Source organism: Cherax quadricarinatus, chromosome 19, assembly GCF_038502225.1.
Source record: "Cherax quadricarinatus isolate ZL_2023a chromosome 19, ASM3850222v1, whole genome shotgun sequence".
NCBI classification, from domain to species: domain Eukaryota; kingdom Metazoa; phylum Arthropoda; class Malacostraca; order Decapoda; family Parastacidae; genus Cherax; species Cherax quadricarinatus.
In genome coordinates, this window is record NC_091310.1 from 11,154,038 (window position 1) to 11,180,071 (window position 26,034).

Consider the following 26,034-nt stretch of genomic DNA (forward strand, 5'->3'; position numbering starts at 1 on the left):
TCACAAATACCAGAAACAGCACTGGTCCTTGGACTGACCCCTGTGGGACCACGCTTGTCACAGATGCCCACTCTGACACCTCGCCACGTACCATGACTCGCTGCTGTCTTCCTGTCAAGTATTCCCTGATCCATTGTAGTGCCTTCCCTGTTATCCCTGCTTGGTCCTCCAGTTTTTGCACCAATCTCTTGTGTGGAACTGTGTCAAACGCCTTCTTGCAGTCCAAGAAAATGCAATCCACCCACCCCTCTCTCTCTTGTCTTACTGCTGTCACCATGTCATAGAACTCCAGTAGGTTTGTGACACAGGATTTCCCGTCCCTGAAACCATGTTGGCTGCTGTTGATGAGATCGTTCCTTTCTAGGTGTTCCACCACTCTTCTCCTGATAATCTTCTCCATGATTTTGCATACTATACATGTCAGTGACACTGGTCTGTAGTTTAATGCTTCATGTCTGTCTCCTTTTTTAAAGATTGGGACTACATTTGCTGTCTTCCATGCCTCAGGCAATCTCCCTGTTTCGATAGATGTATTGAATATTGTTGTTAGGGGTACACATAGCGCCTCTGCTCCCTCTCTCAATACCCATGGGGAGATGTTATCTGGCCCCATTGCCTTTGAGGTATCTAGCTCACTCAGAAGCCTCTTCACTTCTTCCTCGGTTGTGTGCACTGTGTCCAGCACATGGTGGTGTGCCCCACCTCTCCGTCTTTCTGGAGCCCCTTCTGTCTCTTCTGTGAACACTTCTTTGAATCTCTTGTTGAGTTCCTCACATACTTCACGGTCATTTCTTGTTGTCTCTCCTCCTTCCTTCCTTAGCCTGATTACCTGGTCCTTGACTGTTGTTTTCCTCCTGATGTGGCTGTACAACAGTTTCGGGTCAGATTTGGCTTTCGCTGCTATGTCATTTTCATATTGTCTTTGGGCCTCCCTTCTTATCTGTGCATATTCGTTTCTGGCTCTACGACTGCTCTCCTTATTCTCCTGGGTCCTTTGCCTTCTATATTTCTTCCATTCCCTAGCACAATTGGTTTTTGCCTCCCTGCACCTTTGGGTAAACCATGGGATCATCCTGGCTTTTTCATTATTCCTGTTACCCTTGGGTACAAACCTCTCCTCAGCCTCCTTGCATTTTGTTGCTACATATTCCATCATCTCATTAACTGGCTTCCCTGCCAGTTCTCTGTCCCACTGAACCCCGTTCAGGAAGTTCCTCATTCCTATGTAGTCCCCTTTCTTGTAGTTTGGTTTCATTCGTCCTGGCCTTCCTGCTTCTCCCTCCACTTGTAGCTCTACTGTGTATTCGAAGCTTAGAACCACATGGTCACTGGCCCCAAGGGGTCTTTCATAAGTGATGTCCTCAATATCTGCACTACTCAAGGTGAATACTAAGTCCAGCCTTGCTGGTTCATCCTCTCCTCTCTCTCTTGTAGTGTCCCTTACGTGTTGGCACATGAAGTTTTCCAGTACCACCTCCATCATCTTAGCCCTCCATGTATCTTGGCCCCCATGTGGGTCCAAGTTCTCCCAATCGATCTCCTTGTGGTTAAAGTCACCCATGATCAGGAGCTTTGCCCTGCATGCATGAGCTCTTCTGGTCACTCTAGCCAGTGTGTCAACCATCACTCTATTGCTCTCGTCGTTCTCTTGCCTTGGCCTCCTGCTGTTCTGCGGTGGGTTATACATCACTGCTATTACCACCTTGGGACCTCCAGAGTGAAGCGTTCCCGCTATGTAATCACTTTCTTCTCCGCTGTCTCCTCTCTCCAGCTCATCAAAATTCCAGCGATTTTTGATCAGCAATGCCACTCCTCCACCCCCCCTGTTCCCTCTGTCTTTCCTCAGGATTTGGTATCCCATTGGAAAGATGGCATCTGTTATCATACCTGTAAGCTTGTTTCTGTGAGAGCTATGATGTCCGGTGATGCTTCTTTGACTCTTTCATGCCACTCCTCCCACTTATTTGTAATTCCATCAGCGTTTGTGTACCATACCTTCAGTTTCCTTTCCAACACTGTGGTTTGGGGGGCCTGTGAGGGTGGGAGACCTGGTGGCATACTGTGGGATTCTATAGCTCGGTGTTGGGTGGAGGCTGTGGGTATGGACTGTAGTGTGTGTTGGGATGGTGTGATAGGTTGTATGGTTCTGAGAATAGTTGTGTGTGTGCTTGCCCTTGCTGTTCTGTTCTGCTCTGACTGACCTCTGCTGGTTCCATCCTTGTCTCTTTTCCTAGCTCCTTTCGCTTTTTTGTCCTCTCCTGTGTGTGTGTGTGTGTGTGTGTGAGTGTGTGTGTGTGTGTGTGTGTGTGTGTGTGTGTTTGTGTGTTTGTGTATGTCGTGCCGAAAAGGTAAAACTTGCTATTTTGGATTAAATAGCAACATTCTTCTTACCGAACAAGGCAAGAAAAAATTTGTGTTTGTAATAAATTCGAAAAAATCTTTCTGAACCTAACGAGAAAATTATATTTCATTGTATTTCTTTATTATTAAAATATTGTAAACTTCCCTAAAATATATTTAACTGGATTAGGTTAAATTAAACTGCGCTTGTTATAACAAGTACAGGTATTTTTCCAAAGGTTCATTAGGTTCAAAATTAATAATTTTTATAATACAATAAATGAAAAAGAATATACCTTCAAACGTGTAAGAGAAAAAAAAAAAAACATTCCACGGGAGGGATTTGAACCCGCGATCAGAGAGTCTCAAAACTCCAGACCAGTGGCTAACGCGACGGTCTGGAGTTTTGAGACTCTCTGACCGCGGGTTCAAATCCCGCCCGTGGTATGGTTTGTTTGCAATCGTGTCATTACGATTTCGTGAGTCGTGTAAGAGAAATATTAAAAAGGACTTAATTTTAAATGAGTACTGGCTAATTGACCAGTTTTGCCTATTCGGCACTAATATATATATATATATAATATATACATATATATATATATATATATATATATATATATATATATATATATATGTTATATATATCATATATATATATATATATATATATATATATATATATAAATATGTCGTGACGACTATGTAAAACTGGTCAATTAGCAAGAACTCATTTAAAATTAAGTCCTTTCTAAAAAAATTTCTCTTATGCGTTTAAAGATATATTTTTTTCATTAATGTTGATGTAAAAATTTATAATTATGCACCAAAAGGAACTTAGAAAACTTACCTAACCTTATTATAACAAGAACAATTTATTTTAGCCTAACCCAACTAAATATATTTTAGATTTGCTTACGATAATTTAATACTAAACAAACACAGTGAAATGTATTTTTTTCTTTAGGTTCAGAATGATTTTGGCGAAATTATTGCATACACAAATTTTCACTTGCCCTATATGGCAAGATGAGCGTTGCTATTTAAGCCAAGATGGCAAGTTCTGCCTATTCGGCACGATATATATATATATATATATATATATATATATATATATATATATATATATATATATATATATATATATATATATATATATTTATATATATATATATATATATATATATATATATATATATATATATATATATATATATATATATATATATATATATATATATATATATATATATATATATATATATATATATATATATATATATATATATATATATATATATATATATACATTATTTTATTTTTTATTATCACACTGGCCGATTCCCACCAAGGCAGGGTGGCCCGAAAAAGAAAAACTTTCACCATCATTCACTCCATCACTGTCTTGCCAGAAGGGTGCTTTACACTACAGTTTTTAAACTGCAACATTAACACCCCTCCTTCAGAGTGCAGGCACTGTACTTCCCATCTCCAGGACTCAAGTCCGGCCTGCCGGTTTCCCTGAATCCCTTCATAAATGTTACTTTGCTCACACTCCAACAGCACGTCAAGTATTAAAAACCATTTGTCTCCATTCACTCCTATCAAACACGCTCACGCATGCCTGCTGGAAGTCCAAGCCCCTCGCACACAAAACCTCCTTTACCCCCTCCCTCCAACCCTTCCTAGGCCGACCCCTACCCCGCCTTCCTTCCACTACAGACTGATACACTCTTGAAGTTATTCTGTTTCGCTCCATTCTCTCTACATGTCCGAACCACCTCAACAACCCTTCCTCAGCCCTCTGGACAACAGTTTTGGTAATCCCGCACCTCCTCCTAACTTCCAAACTACGAATTCTCTGCATTATATTCACACCACACATTGCCCTCAGACATGACATCTCCACTGCCTCCAGCCTTCTCCTCGCTGCAACATTCATCACCCATGCTTCACACCCATATAAGAGCGTTGGTAAAACTATACTCTCATACATTCCCCTCTTTGCCTCCAAGGACAAAGTTCTCTGTCTCCACAGACTCCTAAGTGCACCACTCACTCTTTTTCCCTCATCAATTCTATGATTCACCTCATCTTTCATAGACCCATCCGCTGACACGTCCACTCCCAAATATCTGAATATCTTGCCGAATAGGCAGAACTTGCGATCTTGGCTTAAATAGCAACGTTCTTCTTATATATAAACATATATATGCGTGTGTGCGTGTGTGTGTGTGTACTCACCTATTTGTGGTTGCAGGGGTCGAGTCATAGCTTCTGGCCACGCCTCTTCACTGATTGCTACTAGGTCCTCTCTCTTCCTGCCCCATGAGCTTTATCATACCTCGCCTTAAAGCTGTGTATGGTTCCCGCCTCCACTACTTCACTTTCTAGGCCATTCCACGGCCTGACCTGACCACTCTATGACTGAAGAAATACTTTCTAACATCCCTTTGATTCATCTGAGTCTTCAACTTCCAATTGTGACCTCTTGTGTCTGTGTCGTTATCATGTCTCCCCTGACCCTCCTGTCCTCCAGTGTCGTCAGGCCGATTTCCCTCAACCTTTCTTCGTAGGACAATCCCCGTAGCTCTGGGACTAGTCTTGTTGCAAACCTTTGCACCTTCTCTAATTTCTTGACGTGTGGATTCCAAACTTGTGCTGCATACTCCATTATGGGCCTGACGTAAATGGTATACAGAGTCTTGAACGAATCCTTGCTGAGGTATCGGAACGCTATCCTGGCGCCTGTTTGCTACAGCAGTTATCTGATTGATGTGCGCCTCAGGAGATATGCTCGGTGTTATACTCGCCCCCAGATCTTTTTCCTTGAGTGAAGTTTGCAGTCTTTGGCCATCTAAACTATATTGTGTCTGCGGTTTTCTTTGCCCTTCCCCAATCTTCATGACTTTGCATTTGGCAGGGTTAAACTCAAGGAGCCAGTTACTGGACCAGGCTTGTAGCCTGTCCAGGTCTCTTTGTAGTCCTGCCTGATCCTCATCCGATTTGATTCTTCTCATTAACTTCACATCATCTGCAAACAAGGACACTTCTGAGTCTATCCCTTCCGTTATGTCGTTCACATATACCAAGAACAGCACAGGTCCTAGGACTGACCCCTGAGGAACCCCGCTTGTCACAGGCGCCCACTCTGACACCTCGTCACGTACCATGACTCGTTGTTGCCTCCCTGTCAGGTATTCTCCGATCCATTGCAGTGTCTTTCCTGTTATGTGTGCCTGATCCTCTAGCTTTTGCAGTAACCTCTTGTGAGGAACTGTGTCGAAGGCCTTTTTGCAGTCCAAAAAAACGCAGTCTATCCACCCCTCTCTCTCTTGTCTTACATCTGTCACCTTATAAAATTCTAGCAGGTTTGTGACACAGGATTTTCCTTCCCTGAAACCGTGCTGGTTGTCAATTATACACTTGTTTCTTTCCAGGTGCTCCACCACTCTCCTCCTGATGATCTTCTCCATGACCTTGCATACTAAACACGTTAGTGATACAGGTCTGTAGTTTAGTGCCTCATGTCTGTCTCCCTTTTTAAAAATTGGGACTACATATTGCCATCTTCCATACCTCGGGGAGTTGCCCAGTTTGAAATGATGTGTTGAAGATCTTTGTTAATGGTACACACAATATCTCTTCTCCCTCTTTAAGGACCCACTGAGAGATGTCTGGTCCCACCGCCTTTGAGGTGTAAAGTTCGCACAGCAGCTTCTTCACCTCCTCCTTGGTTATATGCATTTCATCCAGCACTTGCTGGTGCCCCCCCCTGTTCTGATTTCCTGGAGTCCTACTGGTTTCCACTGTAAATACTTCTTTAAATCTCGTGTTGAACTCCTGACATACCTCCCGGTCGTTTCTTGTGAATTCCCCATCACCCTTCCTCAGTCTGATTACCTGGTCCTTGACTGTTGTTTTCCTCCTGATGTGGCTGTACAACAGCTTCGCGTCAGTCTTGACTTTTGATGCTATGTCATTTTCATATTGTCGCTGAGCCTCCCTTCTTATCTGTGCATATTCGTTTCTGGCTCTTCGGCTAATCTCTTTATTTTCCTGAGTTCTCTGTCTTCTGTACCTTTTCCATTCTCTAGTACACCTAGTTTTTGCCTCCCTACACCTTTGGGTGAACCAAGGACTCGGTCTGTTCTTCCCATTATTTCTGTTTCCCTTGGGAACAAACCTCTCCTCTCCCTCCTTACATTTTGTTGCCACATAGTCCATCATTTCTTGTACTGGTTTTCCTGTCAGTTCCCTCTCCCACTGAATGTCTTGAAGGAAGTTCCTCAAGCCTGGGTAGTTCCCCCTTTTGTAGTTTGTTTTTCCCACCCTATTCCTGCTACTCTCTCCACTTGCGTGTGTGTGTGTGTGTGTGTGTGTGTGTGTGTGTGTGTGTGTGTGTGTGTGTGTGTGTGTGTGTGTGTGTGTGTGTGTTTGTGTGTGTGTGTGTGTGTGCGCGCGCGTGTCCTCACCTAGTTGTACTCACCTAGTTGAGGTTGCAGGGGTCGAATCCGAGCTCCTGGCCCCCGCCTCTTCACTGGTCGTTACTAGGTCACTCTCCCTGATCCGTGAGCTTTATCATACCTCTGCTTAAAGCTATGTATGGATCCTGCCTCCACTACATCGCTTCCCAAACTATTCCACTTACTGACTACTCTGTGGCTGAAGAAATACTTCCTAACATCCTAACTGAGAAAAAAAACACTTCATTTACTGTTAAAACGCTTGAAGTTCCTGAACCTGTACTCCCTGAAACATAGGCGGGAGAGATAAATGATTATATACAGCTGGAAAATCCTAGAAGACTAGTACCAAACTTGCACACGATAATCACTCCCTACTCGGCAGACGATGCAACATCCCACAATGAAAAGCAGGGGTGTCACTGGCACGCTAAGAGACAACACAATAAGTGTCAGGGGCCCAAGACTGTTTAACTGCCTCCCAGGATACATAAGGGGGATTACCAATAGACCCCTGGCCGTCTACAAGCAGGCACTGGACAAGCACCTAAAGTCGGTACCTGGCCAGCCGGGCTGTGGTTCGTACGTTGGATTGCGTGCAGCCAGCAGCAACAGCCTGGTTGATCAGGCCCTGATCCACCATGAGGCCTGGTCACAGACTGGGCCGCTTGGGCGTTGACCCTCGAAACTCTCTCTTGGTAAACTCCAGGTAAGGGAGTGTCGCCGACCTTGCCAATAACTCTTTAATTCCTCATCACCTCTCAGTAAGGTTCTAAGCTGTTTGTCAGGGAATAGGCCCCTTGTTTTTACATACTGCAAAAAAGACTTGGCTAGGCCAAAATAATTAGTGTCCCTATTACTAGGCGCGAACGTTTACCCATATCCCAGTGCTGTCTGTTGGCCACGAGTAAGTTGAACACTAGACAGGTTCAAGTGAACTCAGGGTGAGCTTGCTGGCACCAGCCACTTTGCTCTGTGAGGCTCTTTAGTGACGCCTTAAGGGCTTAAGAAGAATAGAAATGAAGAGGTAGAAAAAATCTAGATAATTGGGGTAGGAGTTGGCAAGTGATATTCATATTATGCAACAATCGCAAACAAGCGATACAAGATGCAAAACAACAACGGGTGGAGTTAAATAAAGCTCTAGGCCATTCGTGTTACAATCAACGCTTCATCAGAAGCTCGCGATGTTGCAGAAAAGAGAAGGTCTAAGCATATACAGTCAGTGGAAACGTCTTCTCTCGAATGAGGCAGATGAGCATGAGGCAGTAAGTGCCCCCATTGCCAGAAAGACTGAATATTACAGCAATAAAAGACAGCCAGTCGTCAAGCACTGGTACTGTAATAGTAAACTATCAAAGGTAACATTAGTGACATGACAGGTATCAAAAGTTCGAGAGAGAGAGAGAGAGAGAGAGGCAGGATGGGACAGATGACTTCTTTGCTGAACACTTTGCTGCCGACTTGTAAGTTCCTGATTCAGCAAGAACTGTGTCACAGTTGTCGGTGATGACGATAAGCTAGGATCAAGTGCATCTTCTCCTTAAATTGTCGGACCAGCAAAAGGCAGTGTTCAAATAAGTTGAGTCTAAGAGTGCTGAGTAGATGTGCAGACCAGTTAGCAGCCTCTCTAACTCGCAACTATCAGCACTTGCTAACAGTGTAAATGGCCTCCTCTGTGGAAAGGGACAAATGAATTCCCTGTTCGCAAAAAGAAGATAAGAGGAGAATCAGTAACTACAGACCAGTGTCACTCCTGTCAATCAGTGGCAAGATTCTTAAGACAGTAATGTCACGGCAGATGATGGCGTTTTCGTCTTCCACTGGCTTGTTTGTGGTCATCAATATGGCTTCCAAAGAGGACCCTCTGCTGTTGATCTTCTGTTAAATTTCTCCACTAAGTCACACCAGTCACTGGATAAATCCAAGGTCAGCTTTGTAGTAGCTCTGGACATTGCTGGTGCTTGCAAAGCTGCAAGCTTTGAGAATTGCCGGCTTTGCACTATGCCTCCTCAGTGACTATCTTCACGGTAGATCTCTAAACGTAGCTCACAATAGAATACAGTCAGTATGACACTCTGCTGTAGCAAGTGTGCCACAGGGAAGTATGCTTGAGTCATTGCTATGGAATGTCTACTTCAATGAGCTTCTTTATCTCATCCCAGCATCCCAGGCAAATGAATGCTACTGTACTCTGTCATTTACTTATTCAAAAGATGAACTGCCAGCTGCTCTAAGTTACATCAATCATCACCTTACAGATATATTAGCCTAGGGAAAACGATGGAAAGTCACATTTGCTCCCGAAAAAAACACAAATGATGATGATGTTTAGACACCACAATAGTAATGCTGAAGCAATGGTAAGAATGAATGGAGGAGTGTCGGACGAAGTTGATTTCCTTTAGTAAAATTTGTCTCCAAACTGACTGTGAAGAACCATGTTCAAGGAAATCTTGTAAAGAAAGCGGTCAGGAAGCTTGCAGCACTTAGAAGGTGCTTGCATTAGCTCCTCAGTAGGGTCTGCAAGACGCTGTACGAGGCACAAGTGTGCGTACACCTTGAGTATGCTCCATTTTCTTGGACTGCCTGCCCTCCGTCTCATCTGGGACTTCTTGACATAATAGAGAACAGAGCAAGTCGGCTTATCTCTCGCCTTGACCCATGCTGGATAGATCTGTCATTTCAGCAGGGTCTTCAACACAGTAGGGATGTTTGTGGCCAATATTGTCAAAGTACCACACTTGGCTCCACTCCGACGACATCGAGAAGTGAACTTCTACACTACAAGACGGGTAACAAGCAGCAGTTACACTGACTGTACCCTTCTCCAGAACATAACTTCATCTGAGATTTGGAACTTGATCGTACAGCATAAAGACATACACGAAATTAAGTCATTTGATCAAATGAATCACTGGCCCACAGATGACTCCAGCTTCATCCAGTTTCCTAGTATGTCTCGTAATAATAAAAAGGCTTTTGAATGAGCAGATGTAGGTAACAGCTGTTATTTTGTAAATAAAATTAACAGCCCTAAACTTTACTGTGTAAAACGCTATGAAAAAACAAGAGAAAGAGAGAGAGAGAGAGAGAGAGAGAGATGGATGGTTGCTTGTTTTACTGGACTTTCAATGCTATCATTTGCTAATTTAATTATGAAACTTTTGGAATATCAAACGTACTTTTGTAAGAATTTGAAGTATGAAAAACAGCAACTAGATAGAACTTAAAAATATTATATTCCTCCAAAACTTCAATTTAGCGTTTCTCTTCATCCGTTTAAGATATATTTTTCATCTAAAATCTTCAAAAAATATTAAATATTAGGTTTAATTTAAATATTTTATTTTGCTTTGTAATGTTCTATTGATTTCCCTGATATAAATGGGAGAAAAACACACGAAAAAAGATTTATAATGCACTTTGAATTGACTTATTTTTTTAGTAAATATTTTCAAGCTAACTCTAGGGAAATTGTTTGACTGGTTTACTTTCACACATACATATCCATGTGTATATATACGTACATTTATACATACGCACACTCATACACATGAGGATACATACACATGAATACGCATATCACGTTCATGCTCGGGTGAAACTACAGTCTATATTTTTCATTCATATTTGCCTAAAAGTTATGTACCTGTTTGTGATTAAGAGATCAAGTCTCCCACTGCCCGATCCTGGACCAGGACACCTGGTTTATGGAATTACAGTCAGGTATTTAAGAGTCAGGAAACATATACTGTGAGTCTGGATAACAGGGATCATACAAGTTCTCTCTTACCTGTGAATATAAATAAAATAGTGGTTCCCTCTGATAACTAAAGTTTAATCTTAAGACTTTAAGGATATTCAAACAGCCGCAGCTGCCCCTCTAAACTGTAAAGGCATGACGGTTATGGCGAGTAAATAAACGTTATAGCTGGTAAATAATGGGTTCAACGGGTAAATATACCGATTTGCGCAGCTAAACTGAGCAATGAATCTCTCCTAATGCGCTCATTAATGGCGGAGACGAGAGGGTATATTTTATCATAATTCGACTAAGGAAAATTATCTGGTCATTATCCATTTCTAAAACAGAAGAGCATTACAAAAAACGTTTATTTTACGCAATATTACGAACAATAACATCTTCACCAACAACAATTTCTAAAACTTATAAGAACCTGGCTCATTGTTCATTGGTTGTACCTTGAACTCTATGCAAGAACCTGGGTTCAATCACTGGCTTGTCAACACGGTGAGTAAGTCCACGTGTATATTTTGGCCATGTTCAGCTAGCTTTAAATGCGCTCCAGTGTCTTAGCAGACTGTTATGGGTAACTTCCTTGGATGCGGCATCATACCATAGACTGGGCTTGGTTTTAAAATGAATTTTGTGACCACGGGAAGCATCATACTTTAATATGGTTTCAATACTATGTGTGTCGTGTGTCGTGTGTCGTGTCAATTAGCAAGAACTCATTTAAAATTAAGTCCTTTCTGAAATTTTCTCTTATACGTTTAAAGATATATTTTTTTTTCATTAATGTTGATGTAAAAAATTTTAACTTTGCACCAAAAGAATCTTAGAAAACTTACCTAACCTTATTATAACAACAGCAATTTATTTTAGCCTAACCCAATTAAATATTTGTTTACAATAATTCAATACTAAACAAACACAGTGAAACATATTTTTTTCGTTAGGTTCAGAATGATTTTGGCGAAATTATAGCATACACAAATTTTCGCTTGTCCTATATGGCAAGATGAACGTTGCTATTTAAGCCAAGATCGCAAGTTCTGCCTATTCAGCACGATATATATATATATATATATATATATATATATATATATATATATATATATATATATATATATATATATATATATATATATATATATATATATATATATACCGTGCCGAATAGGCAGAATTTGTGATCTTGGCTTAAATAGCAACGTTCATCTTGCCATATAGGACAAGTGAAAATTTGTGTATGTAATAATTTCGCCAAAATCATTCTGAACCTAACGAGAAAAATATATTTCACTGTGTTTATTTAGTATTAAATTATTTTAAACAAATCTATAATATATTTAGTTGGGTTAGGCTAAAATAAATTGCTCTTGTTATAATAAGGTTAGGTAAGTTTTCTAAGATTCCTTTGGAGCAAAATTAAATTTTTTTACATTAACATTAATGAAAAAAATATATCTTTAAACGTATAAGAGAAAATTTTAGAAAGGATTTAATTTTAAATGAGTTCTTGCTAATTGACCAGTTTTACATATTCGGCACGACATATATATATATAAACACTCTAGATAACAGGGACATCTTGCTACTCCTACTTACACTTTGGTCACACTTCACAGACACGCACATGCATATATATATACATACATCTAGGTTTTTCTCCTTTTTCTAAATAGCTCTTGTTCTTCTTTATTTCTTCTACTGTCCATGGGGAAGTGGAAAAGAATCTTTCCTCCGTAAGCCATGCGTGTCGTATGAGGCGACTAAAATGCCGGGAGCAATGGGCTAGTAACCCCTTCTCCTGTAGACATTTACTAAAAAAGAGAAGAAGAAAAACTTTATAAAACTGGGATGCTTGAATGTGCGTGGATGTAGTGCGGATGACAAGAAACAGATGATTGCTGATGTTATGAATGAAAAGAAGTTGGATGTCCTAGCCCTAAGCGAAACAAACCTGAAGGGGGTAGGGGAGTTTCAGTGGGGGGAAATAAATGGGATTAAATCTGGAGTATCTGAGAGAGTTAGAGCAAAGGAAGGGGTAGCAGTAATGTTGAATGATCAGTTATGGAAGGAGAAAAGAGAATATGAATGTGTAAATTCAAGAATTATGTGGATTAAAGTAAAGGTTGGATGCGAGAAGTGGGTCATAATAAGCGTGTATGCACCTGGAGAAGAGAGGAATGCAGAGGAGAGAGAGAGATTTTGGGAGATGTTAAGTGAATGTATAGGAGCCTTTGAACCAAGTGAGAGAGTAATTGTGGTAGGGAACCTGAATGCTAAAGTAGGAGAAACTTTTAGAGAGGGTGTGGTAGGTAAGTTTGGGATGTCAGGTGTAAATGATAATGGGAGCCCTTTGACTGAACTTTGTATAGAAAGGGGTTTAGTTATAGGTAATACATATTTTAAGAAAAAGAGGATAAATAAGTATACAAGATATGATGTAGGGCAAAATGACAGTAGTTTGTTGGATTATGCATTGGTAGATAAAAGACTGTTGAGTAGACTTCAGGATGTACATGTTTATAGAGGGGCCACAGATATATCAGATCACTTTCTAGTTGTAGCTACAATGAGAGTAAAAGGTAGATGGGATACAAGGAGAATAGAAGCAACAGGGAAGAGAGAGGTGAAGGTTTATAAACTAAAAGAGGAGGCAGTTAGGGTAAGATATAAACAGCTATTGGAGGATAGATGGGCTAATGAGAGCATAGGCAATGGGGTCGAAGAGGTATGGGGTAGGTTTAAAAATGTAGTGTTAAAGTGTTCAGCAGAAGTTTGTGGTTACAGGAAAGTCGGTGCAGGAGGGAAGAGGAGCGATTGGTGGAATGATGATGTAAAGAGAGTATTAAAGGAGAAAAAGTTAGCATATGAGAAGTTTTTACAAAGTAGAAGTGATGCAAGGAGGGAAGAGTATATGGAGAAAAAGAGAGAGGTTAAGAGAGTGGTGAAGCAATGTAAAAAGAGAGCAAATGAGAGAGTGGGTGAGATGATATCAACAAATTTTGTTGAAAATAAGAAAAAGTTTTGGAGTGAGATTAACAAGTTAAGAAAGCCTAGAGAACAAATGGATTTGTCAGTTAAAAATAGGAGAGGAGAGTTATTAAATGGAGAGTTAGAGGTATTGGGAAGATGGAGGGAATATTTTGAGGAATTGTTAAATGTTGATGAAGATAGGGAAGCTGTGATTTCGTGTATAGGGCAAGGAGGAATAACATCTTGTAGGAGTGAGGAAGAGCCAGTTGTGAGTGTGGGGGAAGTTCGTGAGGCAGTAGGTAAAATGAAAGGGGGTAAGGCAGCCGGGATTGATGGGATAAAGATAGAAATGTTAAAAGCAGGTGGGGATATAGTTTTGGAGTGGTTGGTGCAATTATTTAATAAATGTATGGAAGAGGGTAAGGTACCTAGGGATTGGCAGAGAGCATGCATAGTTCCTTTGTATAAAGGCAAAGGGGATAAAAGAGAGTGCAAAAATTATAGGGGATAAGTCTGTTGAGTATACCTGGTAAAGTGTATGGTAGAGTTATTATTGAAAGAATTAAGAGTAAGACGGTGAATAGAATAGCAGATGAACAAGGAGGCTTTAAGAAAGGTAGGGGGTGTGTGGACCAGGTGTTTACAGTGAAACATATAAGTGAACAGTATTTAGATAAGGCTAAAGAGGTCTTTGTGGCATTTATGGATTTGGAAAACGCGTATGACAGTGTGGATAGGGGTCAATGTGGCAGATGTTGTAGGTGTATGGTGTAGGAGGTAGGTTACTGAAAGCAGTGAAGAGTTTTTACGAGGATAGTGAGGCTCAAGTTAGAGTATGTAGGAAAGAGGGAGATTATTTCCCAGTAAAAGTAGGCCTCAGACAAGGATGTGTGATGTCACCGTGGTTGTTTAATATATTTATAGATAGGGCTGTAAGAGAAGTAAATGCGAGTGTCTTGGCAAGAGGCGTGGAGTTAAAAGATAAAGAATCACAAACAAAGTGGGAGTTGTCACAGCTGCTCTTTGCTGATGACACTGTGCTCTTGGGAGATTCTGAAGAGAAGTTGCAGAGATTGGTGGATGAATTTCGTAGGGTGTGCAAAAGAAGAAAATTAAAGGTGAATACAGGAAAGAGTAAGGTTATGAGGATAACAAAAAGATTAGGTGATGAAAGATTGGATATCAGATTGGAGGGAGAGAGTATGGAGGAGGTGAATGTATTCAGATATTTGGGAGTGGACGTGTCAGCGGATGGGTCTATGAAAGATAGGTGAATCATAGAATTGATGAGGGGAAAAGGGTGAGTGGTCCACTTAGGAGTCTGTGGAGACAAAGAACTTTGTCCTTGGAGGCAAAGAGGGGAATGTATGAGAGTATAATTTTACCAACGCTCTTATATGGGTGTGAAGCATGGGTGATGAATGTTGCAGCGAGGAGAAGGCTGGAGGCAGTGGAGATGTCATGTCTGAGGGCAATGTGTGGTGTGAATATAATGCAGAGAATACGTAGTTTGGAAGTTAGGAGGAGGTGCGGGATTACCAAAACTGTTGTCCAGAGGGCTGAGGAAGGGTTGTTGAGGTGGTTCGGACATGTAGAGAGAATGGAGCGAAACAGAATGACTTCAAGAGTGTATCAGTCTGTAGTGGACGTAAGGCGGGGTAGGGGTCGGCCTAGGAAAGGTTGGAGGGAGGGGGTAAAGGAGGTTTTGTGTGCGAGGGGCTTGGACTTCCAGCAGGCATGCGTGAGCGTGTTTGATAGGAGTGAATGGAGACAAATGGTTTTTAATACTTGATGTGCTGTTGGAGTGTGAGCAAAGTAACATTTATGAAGGGGTTCAGGGAAACCGGCAGGCCGGACTTGAGTCCTGGAGATTGGAAGTACAGTGCCTGCACTCTGAAGGAGGGGTGTTTATGTTGCAGTTTAAAAACTGTAGTGTAAAGCACCCTTCTGGCAAGACAGTGATGGAGTGAATGATGGTGAAAGTTTTTCTTTTTCGGGCCACCCTGCTTGGTGGGAATCGGCCAATGTGGTAATAAAAAAAAAAATAAATATATATATATATATATATATATATATATATATATATATATATATATATATATATATATATATATATATATATATATATATATATATATATATGTCGTGCCGAATATGTAAAACTGATCAATTAGCAAGAACTCATTTAAAATTATGTCCTTTCTAAAATTTTCTCTTATACGTTTAAAGATATATTTTTTTCATTAATATTAATGTAAAAAATTTTAAATTTGCTCCAAAAGAATCTTAGAAAAATTCTTTTTTTTTTTTTCAACAAGTCGGCCGTCTCCCACCGAGGCAGGGTGCCCCAAAAATAAAAAAAGAAAGAAAATCCCCAAAAAGAAAATACTTTCATCATCATTCAACACTTTCACCACACTCACACATTATCACTGCTTTTGCAGAGGTGCTCAGAATACAACAGTTTAGAAGCATATACGTATAGAGATACACAACATATCCCTCCAAACTGCCAATATCCCAAACACCTCCTTTAAAGTGCAGGCATTGTACTTCCCATTTCCAGGACTCAAGTCCGACTATATGAAAATAACCGGTTTCCCTGAATCCCTTCACTAAATATTACCCTGCTCACACTCCAACAGATCGTCAGGTCCCAAGTATCATTCGTCTCCATTCACTCCTATCTAACACGCTCATGCACGCTTGCTGGAAGTCCAAGCCCCTCACCCACAAAACCTCCTTTACCCCCTCTTTCCAACCCTTTCGAGGACGACCCCTTCCCCTCTTTCCTTCCCCTATAGATTTATATGCTTTCCATGTCATTCTACTTTGATCCATTCTCTCTAAATGACCAAACCACCTCAACAACCCCTCTTCTGCCCTCTGACTAATGCTTTTATTAACTCCACACCTTCTCCTAATTTCCACACTCCGAATTTTCTGCATAATATTTACACCACACATTGCCCTTAGACAGGACATCTCCACTGCCTCCAACCGTCTCCTCGCTGCTGCATTTACCACCCAAGCTTCACATCCATATAAGAGTGTTGGTACTACTATACTTTCATACATTCCCTTCTTTGCCTCCATTGATAACGTTTTTTGACTCCACATATACCTCAACGCACCACTCACCTTTTTTCCCTCATCAATTCTATGATTAACCTCATCCTTCATAAATCCATCCGCCGACACGTCAACTCCCAAGTATCTGAAAACATTCACTTCTTCCATACTCCTCTTCCCCAATTTGATATCCAATTTTTCTTTATCTAAATCATTTGATACCCTCATCACATTACTCTTTTCTATGTTCACTTTCAACTTTCTACCTTTACACACATTCCCAAACTCATCCACTAACCTTTGTAATTTTTCTTTAGAATCTCCCATAAGCACAGTATCATCAGCAAAAAGTAACTGTGTCAATTCCCATTTTGAATTTGATTCCCCATAATTTAATCCCACCCCTCTCCCGAACACCCTAGCATTTACTTCTTTTACAACCCCATCTATAAATATATTAAACAACCATGGTGACATTACACATCCCTGTCTAAGACCTACTTTTACCGGGAAGTATTCTCCCTCTCTTCTACACAGCCTAACCTGAGCCTCACTATCCTCATAAAAGCTCTTTACAGCATTTAGTAACTTACCACCTATTCCATATACTTGCAACATCTGCCACATTGCTCCTCTATCCACTCTATCATATGCCTTTTCTAAATCCATAAATGCAATAAAAACTTCCCTACCTTTATCTAAATACTGTTCACATATATGCTTCAATGTAAACACTTGATCTACACATCCCCTACCCACTCTGAAGCCTCCTTGCTCGTCCGCAATTCTACATTCTGTCTTACCTCTAATTCTTTCAATTATAACCCTACCGTATACTTTTCCTGGTATACTCAGTAAACTTATTCCTCTATAATTTTTACAATCTCTTTTGTCCCCTTTCCCTTTATATAAAGGGACTATACATGCTCTCCGCCAATCCCTAGGTACCTTCCCCTCTTTCATACATTTATTAAACAAAAGTACCAACCACTCCAACTCTATATCCCCCCCCTGCTTTTAACATTTCTGTCATGATCCCATCAGTTCCAGCTGCTTTACCCCCTTTCATTCTACGTAATGCCTCACGTACCTCCACCACACTTACATTCTGCTCTTCTTCACTCCTAAAAGATGGTATACCTCCCTGGCCAGTGCATGAAATTACCGCCTCCCTTTCTTCCTTAACATTTAAAAGTTCCTCAAAATATTCTCGCCATCTACCTAAACTTACCTAACCTTATTATAACAAGAATAATTTATTTTAGCCTAACTCAACTAAATATATTTTAGATTTGTTTACAATAATTTAATACTAAACAAACACAATGAAATATATTTTTTTCGTTAGGTTCAGAATGATTTTGGCGAAATTATTGCATACACAAATTTTCGTTTGTCCTATATGGCAAGATGAGCGTTGCTATTTAAGCCAAGATCGCAAATTCTGATTATTCGGCACGACATATATATATATATATATATATATATATATATATATATATATATATATATATATATATATATATATATATATATATATATATATATTTATATATATATTCGCACTATTCGGCAAGAAGTGCGTTGTTATTTAAGCCAAAACCGCAAGTTTTAATTATTAGGTACGACACATACAATAATCAAAATGATTTTTGCGAAATTATTGCATATACAATACATAGCCTAGAAGTTCCCACAGCACCGAATGTCCCCGGGTGGCGGTCAAGCAGCTAGCTCTTCTGGGTGCGCCATCTTTGTAGGATTGGGTGGTCCTGTGGTCTAAGGCGTCATGTGGTTCTGGCTCACCATGAGGCTGACCAGTGTAAGTTGGGTTCGAGTCCTTGGTTAGTGCAGTGTTGTTACTGATCAATACCACTCGTTCGTGGTCACAATAATATATATATATATATATATATATATATATATATATATATATATATATATATATATATATATATATATATATATATATATATATCGTGCCGAATAGGCAGAACTTGCCATCTTGGCTTAAATAGCAACGCTCATCTTGCCATATAGGACAAGCGAAAATTTGTGTATGCAATAATTTCGCCAAAATCATTCTGAACCTAACGAAAAAAATATATTTCACTGAGTTTGTTTAGTATTAAATTATTGTAAACAAATCTAAAATATATTTGGTTGGGTTAGGTTAAAATAAATTGTTCTTGTTATAATAAGGTTAGGTAAGTTTTCTAAGATTCTTTTGGAGGAAAATTAGAATTTTTTACATTAACATTAATGAAAAAAATATATCTTTAAACGTATAAGAGAAAATTTTAGAAAGGACTTAATTTTAAATGAGTTCTTGCTAAATGACCAGTTTTACATATTCGGCACGACATATATATATATATAAATATATATATATATATATATATGTATATATATATATATATATATATATATATATATATATATATATATATATATATATAGCAACGCTCATATATATTTGTGTATATATATAAATATATATATATATATATATATATATATATATATATATATATATATATGTATATGTATATATATATATATATATATATATATATATATATATATATATATATATATATATATATATATATATATATACTAAACAAACACAGTATATATGTATATATATATATATATATATATGTGTGTGTGTGTGTGTGTGTGTGTGTGTAGAATAACCTCTGTGAAAAAATAGTGAAATTCCAAGCGCATTCGTAACTTCTCACATTATCCAGGAACTATATATAAATAGCCATTCCATTCTCATCTCTCAATTCATAATAGCCACTCAACTCATGTATCCTTATTAATCGGTTTATGAAACTAAAACATATACAGCAAAAAGTCAAGCATGGGACAACCTCACTGTTTTATTTTTTATGGTGAGTGTTGTTGGATTACCAGCGAGTGTTTGTACGTGTGTGGGGACGAGCGCTCACGTCAAGTGTTCGCTGGATAAGCAAACAGGAGCGGGGGAAGTTTTTTAGATCTCCAGGGAATAAAACACGAATAGTGACCTCGCGCATGAATGACACACAAAAATGGTAAGGGATTCGTTACTCTGAGAAGATTAAACAATTGCCCCTCGGAAAAAAGGTATTGTCAAGTTGTTGCTGCTTGAATTAAAACATGGCGTATTTTTTTTTTTTTTTAGTTTTTGTTGTACCACATGTCGATTTTCTCTTGGCCTCAGTGTGGGCCATGCGCCCATCTGCCTACACTTGATCTCATTCGTTCAATCTTATATATGTTCTCTCTCTCTCTCTCTCAATCTCTCTCTCTCTCTCTCTCTCTCTCTCTCTCTCTCTATATATATATATATATATATATATATATATATATATATATATATATATATATATATATATATATATATGTATATACATATATATATATATATATATATATATATATATATATATATATATATATATATATATATGTATATATATATATATATATATATATATATATATATATATATATATATATATATATATATATATATATATATATATATATATAAGAAAAAAATTGTCACGTTCCTAGTCTTTATCAACTTGCCCTTTCTTCTCTTAAATTTAATATTAATATTGTTATCCTTCTTTCTGACAAAGGCAATTCAGTGGTTGTCCTTGATCGCAAAAAGGTGAATCGTTGCTCTCTGATTCCTGCATCTACAGTCTTGTCGTTTCCAACCCTCTTGATCGCATCAATAGAATTTTTAACCACAAACCTCGTACGCTCTGCGACTTTGATCATGTTCATCGTTTCCGTGTTATCTGTCTCTCTCTACCTTCTATTGTCTTCATAATACTCATAAACCTGGTGTCCCTCTACGTCCCATGATTTTCTCCAGATGTTTCGTCTTTTATTCTCTTGCCTTTAGGCTGGCGAGAACTCTCACTCTCTTGGAACTTTTTCTCCTGCTCACCTCCTTCACTCGCAAGACTTCCTCGAATGTTTTCTGCCACATTCGATCTATTGAGTCCCTCTTCACTAATGTCTCTCTGGATGATGTTCTCAATTATCTCACAGAGAAGGCCAATGAAGGGTTACTTCGTCTCCCTAAACCCACTAATGTATTACTTGGTCTTATTCGCCTTTGTGTGGACTCCAGCTCTTTTTCTTTTCAAGCTAAATTTTGTTCTCAAATCTTAAGTGTTGCTGCGGACTCTACTCTGTCCTTCGTTCTTGCTAACACTTGCTTATAATACCTCTAACGTGTTCTATTTTCTGCTATTGGTGTGCACCCTTCCCTCTGGTTCTGTTATGTAGATGATATTATTGCTCTTTGGCCCCATGACTCTAGTCTCTTCCAACCATTTCTCGATGTACTTAAAAATCTTGCTCCTTCCATCAAGTTCAAAGCTGAATGCTTTCTTTGCTTGACGTACATGTCCACCGCTAGGCTAAAGGCTTTTCTCTTTTCATTTATTGGAAACCAGTGCACAGTGGTATGTACATTCACTACTTTTCTAACCATGCTCCCTCTGCCAAGAAAAGTGTTATTTCTCCCTTTCTCCGCGACCCCCGCATTTGTCATCTTATTTCTTGACTCGGAATTTTCCATTCTTAGCAATTCGTTTTTTCGCCCTGGCTACCCATCCGTTTTCCTAAACTCTACCTTCTCACATACTGAAGGGACTTTTTTTTTTTTCTCTCCCAAACTCTCTACTCATGTGAAATCTCCCGTTCTTTGCTTCCCTTTATTTTCGTCTATGAAATCTTTACAGCTCCCTCCGTTTCTCAGACATCAAACTTACTTTTCACCATATTAACACCCTTCGCAGTAATCTCGCTCGCACCTCTCTTCTTGCTACTGATGGTTCTGAGTTTACTCCATTTCTGTTCCCTTTGTCCTCTCCAATACCTTGGAGGAAGTGGCCGCTCTCTTTCTGACAGAATTAAACAACACAGTAAAAGGATTACACTTGCTGACAATAATAATAATCTTTTTTTGTCACGATACAGACTACAGTCATCCTACTACCGATACTAGGTTGTTGTCCCACGCTCGTGGACCATTAGCTCTCCTCCAGTGCTCCGTTTTCTTTTTCACTCTACCTCCACTCCCCCCCTTCTCCACGTTATTCTCCTCTTCTTACTTCTACTACTATTAATACTACTACCACTACTTCATTATACTACTTCCTCCTCTCGTTATACTCTCGGTCCTTGCGTCCTCACTCTCATTCCTTAGCGCTTCTGAGTCACTAGCTAATAGTCAAAGTTGCACCGATATGTCGCAATAAATTTCATTCTCCTGTGTGGGGGTTATCTGTGTACAGCAAGGGCTGCAAAAACAGCGACAGCTGCAACAACGTCAACGGCTGGAACAACAGCAACATCTGCAACAACAACGATATCTGCTACAGTAGCGATGGCTGCAACAACAACAATTACAGCATGAACAGCGATTGCGGCTGCAACAACATAGATGGTTACAACACCATCGATGATTGCAACAACAGAGATGGCTGCACCAACGGTAATAGATGCAACTACAATGAATACTGCATCAACATCAATGACTGCAACAACAGCGATTATTGCAATAACAATTACAACAGCAACACCAGCAACAGCTGTAACAACAATGATTATAGCATCAACAGCAATGACTACAACAACAGCGACAGCTGCAACAGTGACAGCTGCAACAACAACGATGCTTGCAACAGCAGTGATAGCGGCAACAACAGCGGTGGCTGCAACAACAGCAAGAGCTGCAAGATCAGTAACTGGTGAAGGATGCACAGTCAAGTAAGTGCTGCATGACACACTCACGTGTCAGTGTTGTAGGGTGAGAACTCCCCACTGACATCAGTGAGAGACGAAGATGGAGTTGTGAGAGGAAGGGATGCTGGCTCAGTAGCACAAACTGACCCCGCTATCTCTGTGTCTCTTGACGAAGATGGATGTCTCTTGGCCCTTGGGTTACCTTGACTCAGGTAGTAGTCGTATACAGTACAGTGACAGATCTTTCATCCAGTGTTTGTGTATGTGTGTGTGTGTGTGTGTGTGTGAACTCACCTAGTTGAGGTTGCAGGGGTCGAATCCGAGCTCCTGGCTCCTCTGTGTGTGTGTGTGTGTTTGTGTGTGTGTGTGTGTGTGTGTGTGTGTGTGTGTGTGTGTGTGTGTGTGTGTGTGTGTGTGTGTGTGTGAGTGTGTGTATGTCTGTGTGTGTGTCTGTGTCTGTGTGTGGTTGTGTGTGTGTGTCTGTGTGTGGTTGTGTGTGTGTTAGTGTGTGTGTGTGTGTGTGTGTGTGTGTGTGTGTGTGTGTGTGTGTGTGTGTGTGTGTACTCACCTAGTTGTACTCACCTAGTTGAGGTTGCGGGGGTCGAGTCCGAGCTCCTGGCCCCGCCTCTTCACTGATCGCTACTAGGTCACTCTCCCTGAGCCGTGAGCTTTATCATACCTCTGCTTAAAGCTATGTATGGATCCTGCCTCCACTACATCGCTTCCCAAACTATTCCACTTACTGACTACTCTGTGGCTGAAGAAATACTTCCTAACATCCCTGTGATTCATCTGTGTCTTCAGCTTCCAACTGTGTCCCCTTGTTACTGTGTCCAATCTCTGGAACATCCTGTGTTTGTCCACCTTGTCAATTCCTCTCAGTATTTTGTATGTCGTTATCATGTCCCCCCTATGTGTGTGCTGTCTTTGCCCACCTTGTCAATTCCTCTCAGTATTTTGTATGTCGTTATCATGTCCCCCCCTGTGTGTGCGCGTGTGTGTGTGCATGTGTGTGTGTGCCTGTGTGTGTTAGTGTGTGTGTGTGTTTGTGTGTGTGTGTGAGTGTGAGTGTGTGTGTGTGTGTGTGTGTGTGTGTGTGTGTGTGTGTGTGTGTGTGTGTGTGTGTGTGTGTGTGTGTGTTTGTGTGTGTCTGTTTGTGGTTGTAAGTGTGTTAGTGTTTATGTGTGTGTGTGTGTGCGTGTGTGTGTGTGTGTGTGTGTGTGTATGTGTGTATTCACCTAGTTGAGGTTGCAGGGGTCGAGTCCAAGCTCCTGGCCCCGCCTCTTCACTGGTCGTTACTAGGTCACTCTCCCTGAACCGTGAGCTTTATCATACCTCTGCGTAAAGCTATGTATGGATCCTGCCTCCACTACATCGCTTCCAAAACTATTCCACTTACTGACTACTCTGTGGCTGAAGAAATACTTCCTAACATCCCTGTGATTAATCTTCAACTTCTAACTGTGTCCCCTTGTTGCTGTGTCCCATGTCTGGAACATCCTGTCTTTGTCCACCTTGTCAATTCCTCTCAGTATTTTGTATGTCGTTATCATGTTCCCCCTATCTCTCCTGTCCTCCAGTGCCGTCAGGTTGATTTCCCTTAACCTCTCCTCGTAGGACATACCTCTTAGCTCTGGGACTAGTCTTGTTGCAAACCTTTGCACTTTCTCTATGCTAGGTGTGGGTTCCAAACTGGTGCCACATACTCCAATATGGGCCTAACGTACACGGTGTACAGGGTCCTGAACGATTCCTTATTAAGATGTCGGAATGCTGTTCTAAGGTTTGCTAGGCGCCCAAATGCTGCAGCAGTTATTTGGTTGATGTACGCTTCAGGAGATGTGCCTGGTGTTATACTCACCCCAAGATCTTTTTCCTTGCGTGAGGTTTGTAGTCTCTGGCCCCCTACACTATATTCCATCTGCAGTCTTCTTTGCCCTTCCCCAATATTCATGTATTTGCACTTGGTGGGGTTGAACTCCAGGAGCCAATTGCTGGACCAGGTCTGCAGCCTGTCCAGATCCCTTTGTAGTTCTGTCTGGTCTTCGATCGAATGAATTCTTTTCATCAACTTCACGTCATCTGCAAACAGGGACATTTCGGAGTCTATTCCTTCCGTCATGTCGTTCACAAATACCAACAATAGCACCGGTCCTTGGACTGACCCCTGTATGACCCCGCTGGTCACTGGTGCCCACTCTGACGCCTCGCCACGTACCATGACTCGCTGCTGTCATTCTGACAAGTATTCCCTGATACATTGTAGTGCCTTCCCTGCTGTCCTTGCTTGGTCCTCCAGTTTTTGCACTAATCTTTTGCGTGGAACTGTGTCAAACGCCTTCTTGCAGTCCAAGAAAATGCAATCCACCCACCCCTCTCTCTCTTGTCTTACTGCTGTCACCATGTCATAGAACTCCAGTAGGTTTGTGACACAGGATTTCCCGTCCCTGAAACCATGTTGGCTGCTGTTGATGAGATCATTCCTTCCTAGGTGTTCCACTACTCCTCTCCTGATAATCTTCTCCATGACTTTGCATACTATACATGTCAGTGACACTGGTCTGTAGTTTAGTGCTTCATGTCTGTCTTCTTTTTTAAAGATTGGGACTACATTTGCTGTCTTCCATGACTCAGGCAATCTCCCTGTTTCGATAGATGTATTGAATATTGTTGTTAGGGGTACTAATAGCGCCTCGGCTCCCTCTCTCATGACCCATGGAGAGATGTGTGTGTGTGTGTGTGTGTGTGTGTGTGTGTTTGTGTGTGTGTGTGTGTGTGTGTGTGTGTGTGTGTGTGTGTGTGTGTGTGTGTGTATGTGTGCATGTGTGTGTGTGTGTGTGTGTGTATGTGTGTGTGTGTGTGTGTGTGTGTGTGTGTGTGTGTGTGTGTGTGTGTGTGTGTGAGTGAGTGTGTGTCTGTGTGTCTGTGTGTGGTTGTGTGTGAGTTAGTGTTAGTGTTAGTGTGTGTGTGTACTCACCTAATTGTGGTTGCAGAGGTCTAAATTTAGCTCCTGGCCCCGCCTTTTCACTGAGTGTTACTAGGTCCTCTCACTCCCTGCTCCATGAGCTTTATCATACCTCATCTTAAAGCTATGTATGGTTCCTGCCTCCACTACCTCACTTCTAGGCTATTCCAGTTCCTGACTACTCTATGACTGAAGAAATACTTTCTAACATCCCTTTGACTCATCTGGTTCTTGAACTTCCAATTGTGACCCCTTGTATCTGTATCCCCTCTCTGGAACATCCTGTCTCGGTCCACCTTGTCTATTCCACGCAATATTTTGTATGTCGTTAGCATGTCTCCCCTAACCCTCCTGTCCTCCAGTGTCGTTAGGACGATTTCCCTTACCCATTCTTCATAGGACATTCCCCTTACGTCTGAAACGAACCTTGTCGCAAACCTTTGCACTTTCTCTAATTTCTTGATGTGCTTGATCAAGTTTGGGTTCCAAACAGGTGGTGCATACTCCAGTATTGGCAAGACGTACACGGTGTACAGTCTATTGAACGATTCCTTACTAAGGTATCGGAACGCTGTTCTCAGGTTTGCCAGGCGCCCATATGCTGCAGCAGTTATCTGGTTGATGTGTGCTTCCGGAGACGTTCTCGGTATCATACTCACCCCAACATCTTTCTCTTTGAGCGAGGTTTACAGTCTTTAGCA